At 44.5% G+C, this 9,968-nt stretch overlaps 1 long non-coding RNA gene across 1 annotated transcript; it reads left to right on the top strand.

The window, feature by feature from the left end:
* The first annotated feature begins 360 nt into the window (after nt 1-360).
* On the top strand, nt 361-3,912 carry LOC150066953 (uncharacterized). Its single transcript, XR_016539345.1, has 4 exons — nt 361-440; nt 1,300-1,356; nt 3,234-3,335; nt 3,801-3,912. It is a non-coding gene; the product is annotated as an uncharacterized LOC150066953 (long non-coding RNA).
* Nucleotides 3,913-9,968: the final 6,056 nt, after the last annotated feature.

The raw sequence follows: 9,968 nt of genomic DNA, 5'->3' as shown, positions 1-9,968 counted from the left end.
TTAAAGTCCTATGTCAGCACCCTCAGCAGACACATTCCAGTATCACCCCATGTGTAACATGCTCTACTACAGCTTCTGAGACCCCAGGATGGAAATCAAGCATGAAGGAATGTAGGAGAAGCAAATAGGGACAGGGTTGTGGCTGGGGTGGTGGGCCGGGGAAGTTAGAGGAGGAGTTCAGTTCGGACCTGCCTACAAGATCTGCCTGCAGGAGACCAGATGGCCCTTGTTGACTTAGCAGTTGACAGGAGGAAGAAAAGAGGATGCTGAAGCCACGCCCCTCCAAGCTTGATTCCCATTGGCCCCTGATAGCTTTAAAAGGGCCCATGTTTACACTCCACGTCCAGTCTCTCTGAGAATTCTGTGGCTCATTACCCAAAGCATGAAAGTCATTATTCTGCTATTTCTGGTAGCTCTGGCTGCAACCCCCGTCTACACAGGTGAGTATGGCCTTTCACTCTAGCACCCTAGCAAAGATCTCCTCACATCCTCTCCCTGATATCCTGGCTTTCCGAATTCTGCAAATGACTCTGACTCACAGCTCTCCACTTGTAGCTTCTTGACAGCTCCAAGCAGGAGGACCAAGGTCCCCCTAGTGCCTGCCTCCTGTTCCTCACTCTTCTCCCCGAATCAATTCTTTCCCCTCCATGCTTCAGACACATGTATCTGGTACTTTGGAGCCGCTGAACAGAATTGGGCAAGTTGCCTCTATAGAAGGACGCTCAGGCAAAGAGGTGGTAGGAGCTGATTCTAGTCTATGCTCCACTTATGAAGCAGTGTGGCCTGCAGGAGCCATGTCTCTCAGAAGAAAGCAATGCCTTTCTAGTCACATCCTTGGTGGGCCAGCACCATGCTGCTATCCCTTAAGCAACAATATGTTCCTTGATCTCTCTGCCTGGAATGCTTTTCCTGTCCCTGTCTAACCACCAACCAAGTCTTATGTCTGGTTCATGATCTTTAGTTCTCATGACCCTTGTCATACCATGCTGTATCCCAGCTGATCCCAGCTGTTTCTGACAAAGATCTCAGGGAACCTTCCTTAGCCAGAAGAGGCCAGAATTCTCAGGATAACACACGTTTCCATTTCAAAAGACTCTACGGCGGTGGGGATGTAAACCTCAGAGAAAAGGCCCTTTGGGCCTGCTGAGGGTCAGAAGAGGATCTACAACCAAAAGGGAACTTCATGCAACTCGGTCCACAAACGTTTCTGACAGCTGCATTCTGGGAGTGGGAAAGAGGCAATCCAGGTGGCCTGGCTCAGTCTTCACTCTAACCTGACATCTGTTTCCCCCACTACAGAAAATGAATTCTTTAAAAAGCTGATAGAGAATTTCATTGAACAGGACCCTACCATCCGTAAGTTATCCTGAATTTCCTCCCACCCTGGTCCTCTTAAAAGATGGATCAACTATTGGGGAAGTGAGCAGTGGCTGGGAGAAGAAGCTGGGGGTAGGAAAGGGAAGAGGTGATCATGTTTCCGCTCTTTGTGAAGAACGTAATATAATGGGGAAGATAGTGTAAATTGGAGTAAGACAAAGCTAAGGACAAGCTGGGCACGGGTGGCTCACGCCTATAATTCTAGCTACTCAGGAGGCTGAGACCTCAGGATCATGGTTCAAAGCCAGCCAGGACACGAAAATTGGAGACTCTTATCTCCAATTAATCACCAGAAAACCAAAAGGGGCATTGTGGCTCAAGCGATAGAGCACTAGTCTTGAGCTGAAGAGCTACTGGACAGTGCCCAAGCCCAGAGTTCAAGCCCCACAACCAAAAAAATAAATAAATAAAAATAAAAATCTAAGGGCAAACGAGAATAACCAGGGCAGGCAAGGCCAGGAGGAAACTTGCAGAAAAGGTTTGCTATGATTGAAGGAGAAAGAAATAAGAGGTTATATGATGACAAGGTGAGCTAAGGATCCTACATAATATGAATATCTTCACTCACACACATCTTCTGTAACTCTCAACTACTTAGCACAGTCCCATTACCTGGCTTCAGGAGAAACAATGTGTACAAATCCTTTCTTGCTTCAGAAAAGGGGATTTTTGCCCTATCACTTCTGGATCCTGTCACCCAGCATATATAGCATGTATCACCGGCCCAGCCAGCCATTCCAAAGGATAAAAGCATCTTGACTTTGTTCAAATCAATAAACTTGTGCCTTTGTAATTAATACTGAGGAGATCACAGCAGCAATCTCAGGAACATCAGATCTAAACTTAAGTAAATGTCTACCTTGCATGTATGTGTGTGTGTATGCATGCATGTGTGTATAATGCTAGTCCTGAGGCTTGAACTCAGGGTCTGGGCACTATCCCTGAGCTTTTGTGTTCAAGGATAGCACTCTAGTACTAGAGCCATAACTCTACTTCCAGCTTTTTTTTCTCCTTTTATCTTTTTATGGTGAATTATTGGGGATAAAAGTCTGATGAATTTTCCTGCCTGGGCTGGCTTTGAATTGTGATCCTCAGATCTCAGCCTCCTGAGTTGCCAGAATTATAAGCATGAGCCACTGACATCCACTGTAAATTTCTCTCTCTCTCTCTCTCTCTCTCTCTCTCTCTCTCTCTCTCTCTCTCTCTCTCTCTCTCTCTCTCTCTCTCTGTCTCTCTCTCTCTGTCTCTCTCTCTCTGTCTCTCTCTCTGTCTCTCTCTCTCTCTCTCTCTCTCTCTCTCTCTCTCTCTCTCTCTCTCTCTCTCTCTCTCTCTCTCTCTCTCTCTCTCTTCCTCTTTGTTGGTCATGAGGCTTGGAGGCTTGAGCTCAGGGCCTGGGAGCTGTCCCTGAGCTCTTTTTCTCAAAGCTAGTGTTCTATCACTTTGAGCCACAGCTCCACTTCCAGTTTTTCTGGTGGTTAATTAGAGATAAGACCCTATGGACTTTCCTGCCTGAGCTAGTTTCAAACCACAATCCTCAGATCTCAGCCTCCTGAGTAGCTAGGATTACAGGCATGAGCTACTGATGTCTGGCTGTAAATATCTATCTTTATGTAACATCAACAACCATGTAGGCAAGAGGTCCACCTGGCACCTTTACCCCAAGAGCAGGCATGCAGTATGCAACCTATGCACAAGATTTCAATAGATTTTTCTGCCTCTACCACTCTCGACCTCTGAGCAAAACTTTTCCACCTTAGGAATTCATATAGAAATGACTCTGGTTGGGGTGAAGGAAGAGATTTTCAAATGCTGTGGCTTTTCTGCTAATGTGGGGTTTTGTTTCCCTCCAAAATTAGAAAAACTGATAGCCACAGATCCTAAAATAACCAAAGCTGCCATTCAAGAAGTAATAAAAAAAATTGAAGAAGGTGCTGAAACTGGGAAAAAACTTTATTCAGGTGAGTTTATCCCTAAGAAAGGTGAGCAGAAAAATGAGAATATTCACCACCTACCCACCCAGGAATGAGAGGTAAGACAGAATTGGCCACAATTCTACCACTATGGTGTGAAACCCGTAGCCCCACCTTTAAAGTTCCCCTCACTTCCTGTTCTCAAATGCCTCCAGTCCTCACCCATATTCACATTGCCCTTGTGGGGATAGTGATTCTCCCTGGAGTCTGAGCACCAGTATTCCCACTAGACAGCTTACCCGTTTCTGGAGTACTTGCCTCCTGCTAAGGTAAGGGAAGAGGGCAGAACTTTTCACATATACTGAATCTAACTTCCAACCCCCAGCTCTAAGTATCTAAGAGCTCAGTAAGTTTGATAGGGCAGAAGATATGGAGTTCAGCAGGTGCAGAAAAGGTTAGAGCTGATAGCTGAAACCCTTGAAGCCTAATTCTCACCTCTAGCTTTCCTTCTAGGTAAAGATGCATGGAAAAAACTAATTGTTGAGGCACTTGCAAACTGAAATTCTTCATACTAAATGCTGAAAAAACATGGGGGAATCACTGGACACAGCCCAAAGTTGATTAAATGGAGTACACCAGAGTCAGTGTGGCTGTGTTCTGTGGGGCGGACTCCAGGAGAGAATGAGGGATGGGGGACATGGATACATAATGCCCAGGTTGTCCAGGCCAAGGCCCTTAGCCAGTCCCACCTTAGCCACAGGGCCTCTCACAAGCCCTTTTTATTCACACCGAACTGTGCTGAGCCTCCTGCTGCTGTCTTCACAGGCAGCAACTGGTGACATTTGAGCACTTCCAAAAATTAAGCCATACTCCACCGAACTGGGATTCCTTATCACTAAGATAATCCAAAGCTTGAATCTTGGCTCTGAAAGTACTTTCTAGTACATTGATTAGAAACTCTTGTCTCCTGACTTCTGTTCAGGCCAAAGTACAAAGGTTAATTAGGTCAGATAGTAAAATAATGTGCCATATTTATACTAGTACTTCACACACACACACATGTGCGTGCACACACACACACACACACACACACACACACACACACAATCACTTGAATCCATTGGCATGATCATTGTGAGGTAACATGTAAAATCTGCCCATGACCACCCAAATGACTAAAGTCTCTCCAAGGGCTGCAGCCACACCTTCCACCTGCATCTCTCATGGCCAATCCCCACATCCCATCATTGTTCCTTGCACACAGGTGAGCCAGGGAAGAGTGATCTGAACTCAGGATGGGCACAGGGTCTCTCTGCCCTGTCTCCATTCTGGGTGTGGGAGACTTTCAACCCAGTCTCTGTTTCAAGCGAGGGAAGGAATGCCTCTCCCTAAGCCCCTCGGTACATATCCTCCACTGTGGAGATCAACACGAAGGAAGCAGGGGGAGCTGAAGGGATGAACAGAGAGCGTGATCAGTGCTGAGCAAACCGAACATTTCACACTGGAGTAGACTGTCACCCTCTCATAGGTTGGGTCTTATCCTCTAAAAAGACATGTGAAAGGGTTGGATATGGTAGCCCAAATCCTTGCTATTCAAGAGTCAGAAATCAGGAAGATTGGGGTTCTAGGCCAGCCCGGGCAAAAAGTTATCAAGAGCCCATCTCAACAACAAAAATCTGGGTGTAGTCAGACATGTTTGTGATCCCAAAAACTCAGAAGTAAAAGGATTGAAGTCCAGACCAATCAAAAATGCAAGGCCCTGCCTGAAAAATAGAGTGCAAAAGGTCTAGACGCATGGATCAAGTGGTAGAGCACCTACCTAGCATGTGCAAGGCCCTAAGTTAAAACCCCAGCACTGCCAGAAAAGAAATACTGATCTTGTTGGGAAACTGAATCACTCCATTTTGGAGTAGAATGGGCTGCTCTAAGGTGCCATTTTAGGTTTCCTTTGTTCTAAGCCATTTCTCTCTATTAGTCACTTTGCAATCAGCTTGGGTCCTGAGAAGGATAGAACTTAATTAATTACATCATCATGTGACCAGAGACCAAAATTACTCCTAAAGGGATAGTCTGGAGCCTTGTAGGACAGACTCCCCCACACACATCCCAACCCCACCAAGAGAACAATTACTGAAGCTGCAACCTGGAGCAGAAATACTCAGATCATGAGACCACACCTGAAACTGGCGCTGTTTATCCATAGCTTTTGCCCTGCCCCTACTTTTTCCTCTATTTAAACCTAAAGATGAGTTGCAGTTCTATGTTCTCAGAGCATCCCTATACCATGAAGTAAATCTCCTTCCTTCCTCTGCCTATCACCATGTTCCTTTTTCCATATCAAGTGTCCAGATCTGACATTTGGAAGCCCTGGATTTTAGAACTTACATTTCCTATTCTTTTCCTAAAGATTTGTCCAACAATCTCATTTTAGCTGCCATCATTCCACTCCTCTTCCTGAGCTGGACAGACAAAATATACAACACAGGTAAATTGCTGCTCAAGTAATAGTTTTTTCTGTTATGAACTCAACTGCCATCTCTTGAAAAGGGGTAAATGCTGTCCTTCCCATTTCAACCCAGACCAAGGGTATGCCTGTTTGCTCTGCTCTGCAAGGACTTCTCTATTGTTTGGATTCTGGGCTTTCTTTTCTTCTTTCACAATATTACTTTCTTTTTCTGGTCTTGGGGCTTGAACTCAGGGCCTGGGCACTGTCCCTGTGCCTCTTTGTGCTTAAGGCAAGCACTCTACCACTGAGCCACATTCCCAGCCCAACCTTTAAAAAAATCCAATATTATCTTTGGGCAGTGTGGCAATGCATGCGTTGCTTTGAGATTTCATCAGGATGCGGACTCTGCCATACCTAGTGAGTTCCTTAAGGCAGTGTTTTCTCTCTCCTCTCTTTGCTGCAACTACCTGGTCTTTTCATGGGCTTTTTCTTTTCTTTGCCTTTTGTTCCATCTCAAATCCATTACATAAAATTCCCTGACAAAAGATGGCAAGTCTAAGCTTTTGTGTTACAAGTCCTGTAAATAAATGGTCCAGGATCTCCTCCATCTAGATCTTCGGGCCCCTCTCACAGGCTCCAAACCTGTGAATGGCGGCCACATGTGTCGGGCGTCTTCTGGACATTTTAGCTCCTTCCATTTGCTTCTGCCACCTTGTCTTTCCCGTCTTTCTTCTCCATTCTTCAAGCACTTTCTCTGAAGTTTTTTCCTGCCACTTTACAAGATTTTGTCCCTTGCCAAAAAGTGGGTTCATGATATGTGTAGATGAAGACTCTCTCCACTTTTGAAATTCCTCAGAGGGGCCAGAGGCATGACTCAAGTGGTAGAGTACCTACTTGGCAAGCACACGGACTCTGGTTCAGACCACAAAAAACCTTCCAGAAAGAGCTTGTGGATTCCTTCCTGACTCTCTGATGTGTTTTTTTAAGGAAATAAACCCCTTTCTTCATTTTCTTCTTTCTGCCTGCACTGCTACCATCTGGACAGGCTTAGTTATTCCACCTCTGCCATGAGGGGAAGCCTCTGCCAAGTATGGCTTCTTTTCCTCAAATATTTTTGCTGCAGGTTAATATCCAGGCAACTTCCAGGTCTCCCATTTGGTATTATGTCATTCCTCAAGCTGTTGGACATTAGAGCCGTGACAGAGCTCCTTAAATTGTTTATATCAACATTGGACTCGAGGAGCCCCAAAGGAAATTTCTTGTTTGTTGGTCCTGTGTTTATATGTTGGCTGTCCCATAGCTTTATATCCATCTACATAAGCCTTCTGGGAAAACACTGTGGTTTTGGTCTCTGTGGAAAAGGTGAGGAAATGTTACCACCAAGGTAGGGCCCTTTCACCTCGCGCTGTGGCCCAGCTCTACAGCAATGCTCTCCACCATGATGGTGGGGGGAAGGTGCCATCAGTGAGGTGAGGAAGGTTCAGACACTGGGTCTGCACCATCTTCAGCCACGCCATCTTTGGACCTCCTGCAGAAACTTGTAATTCACATGTGGCTAAAAGAGCTACCTGAGAGCCCTCCAGATTCAGATACTTGTTTATTAAATGTTACATTTGTGCATTTGTCTACCAAGCACTGGGCAAATTTCTCAGTTGTCTCTAGAACTCCAGAAAAGCACTATGCTCTGGATCTCAGCCTCTGAGTAACTAGGCAGGTAAGCGTGAGCCACCAGCACCCAACTTCATTAGTGTTGATCGGGAGCATTTGTAGTCAGTCCCATTGAAATGAACCCTTACTTGCTAAACAAGTTTGATTTATTTTAATTCAATAAACTCCAATTAAGCCCCGCCTAAAGACTGTTTCTTCTAAACCACTTCATTGCTCACATTCAGCCAAAATGAGTCTTCTAAGGACTGACTGCCTTCCCTCCAACCTGGGATCAAATCAGACCAACAGGGACCTCTCATCTCAGCAATGGGGAGAGATCTACCAGAATAAATCGTATCCAAGACAAGGGATCTGTTCAGAGAAGAGGGAAAATTATCAAAATCCAAATGGAGTTGCTTGTGCCAGCCCTTCCAAAAGTAAAGGCAAGAGATTTAAAATGAATGGTGCATAAACACGCTTACCTCATGCCTGTACTATCTACCTTCCACAGCAGACACTCGAGTAACATTAGCTGGATACTGAACGCATCTCTCCTTCCACTCACCCTCTCCTCATTCCATTCCATGAAATTTGTATCTCCAGCCTCTTTATTCTCAAAAACCAAGCCTCATATTTTACATGAATAGTTGCCAAATAAGCGGCTCTTCAGGAGCAGGTCTGTATTGGACTATCTAACACCCAGTAGGTAACTGATGGATAATAAATAAACAGTGGGACTAGTCCAGTCAGGCCTGGCCTACCCAGAGAACATCACCTGCCCAGGCTCCCATGATGCCTGCCTGCCACACCCAAACTCCAGATCTATTCCCCTCAGAAGGAAGAAACTGCAGACCATCTTCCATCCACAACTGGCTGACGGACAAATCTGAAGACAACTAAATCTGCAGAAGGGAAAACAAATTCTCCAGATACATTTTCAGGTTCACCATTTTAAATAAATGCCATCCCTAATGAAATCTTTCTCAACCTCAGGGACCAGGGTAGCCCAGAGTATCTACCACAAACATGAGGCAGACAGTACCCCCGGGGTAGGGTAGGTAGACTCTAATATGTTATTTTATTGTGAGAGAGATTGGACCTTAGACTCAAATCACATCTGTACCAGGTGAAAGGCTAAGAAAAAGTCTTTCACCTTCCATATCACTACAGACCTCAAAAATAACCCAGAAAAAAAAAAACTTGTTTAATGAAAAGTAGGCTTATGTCTAGGTTTACCACTGTTTTCCTGCTCCTTGAGGCAGATACGGTTGGTATTGTCATTAAACTCGATCCATCTTAATAGAGAAAGAACAAGTGCAAGGAGGAGCAAGGAAAAAAAAAAAGACGTGTCTACTCACTTCTGATCTCTAAACCAATTGATTAAAACAAGAAAAATAAACACAGATACATAAATGCCAACTTAGGCGAAAATAGAAAGCATTTATAACCCCTATAGCAGCATTCTTAACCCACTTTTTATGAAGTGGTTCTAGCAGAGCCAGTGGACCTGGAATCAAACTGGGCAAGAATGCTGACACAGCGTCCTGTACCGACAGGACACAGGGTCCAGTATTGACAGCTCACAGGCCGAGTCAGCAAGGCACAAAGTACACATCAACACCGACGGGAACAAAACACAAGGACACTTTGTTCATAACCAGACCCAGCACATGAATGCTAATGCTCCAATAAAAAGAACTGAGCACGTGGAACAGGCAGGCATAACTGAATAAAATGTTCTTTACAAAGAAATGAAAACTTGAATCTGCTGGGGAGAGAGGGGAGATGGGTAGTTTAATGGGGATAGAGTTTCAGTTTTACAAGACAAGAAAGTTCTGGGGAGTCATTGCATAACACACGGAATATACTTAACATTGTTGACCTGTACAATTTGTAACCACTGCGATGGTAAATTTTATGTGAGTGTATTTTACCACCAGGACATTTTTTTGAAACTTGAGTTTGGAAGAAAGAAAAAAAAAAACACTTGAATCTACAGACTTAAATGAAGAACTGATTCCAAAGGACCAATTTTGATAAGTGGCCAATTATAACTCCTTGTTTTCAAAAATAAAGAATCCTCATTAGATATTAATTTAGGCCAATAATCCTAGCTACTCAAGGGGGCTGAGATCTGAAGTATCTCATTTCAAAATTGGCTTGGGGAGAAATGTCTGTGAGATTTCATCTCCAATTAATAAACAAAATTTGTGCTGGAGATATGACTCAAGTGGTAAAGTGTCAATCATGCCCCAGTACAAGAAATTAAAAATTAAAAAAGCAGGAGGGAGGAAGGGAGAGGGGAGGAGAGAGAAGGGTGGGGAGGGAAAGGAGGAGGAGGATGATCCATTAGCATATGCCTGTAATCCCAGCTACTTAGGGAGCAGAGACAGGAAAAATGGCATGTCATTTACCCAGTCAAACTAGTGAAACTCTATTTCAGAAACAAAATAAAAACAAAAGGACGGGATGTAGCTCAAGCAATAGAGTGCTTGGCATGAGGCTCTGGATTCAGCCCCCAGTACTAAAAAAGAAAGAATGACATCACCCCGTTCATAAGGAAATGGAGAGACTTGGGGAAGAAATCA

Source organism: Megascapheus bottae, chromosome 2 (assembly GCF_031878675.1).
Source record: "Megascapheus bottae isolate mThoBot1 chromosome 2, mThoBot2.hap1, whole genome shotgun sequence".
NCBI classification, from domain to species: domain Eukaryota; kingdom Metazoa; phylum Chordata; class Mammalia; order Rodentia; family Geomyidae; genus Megascapheus; species Megascapheus bottae.
This window is presented reverse-complemented; position numbering and strand designations above follow the sequence as displayed.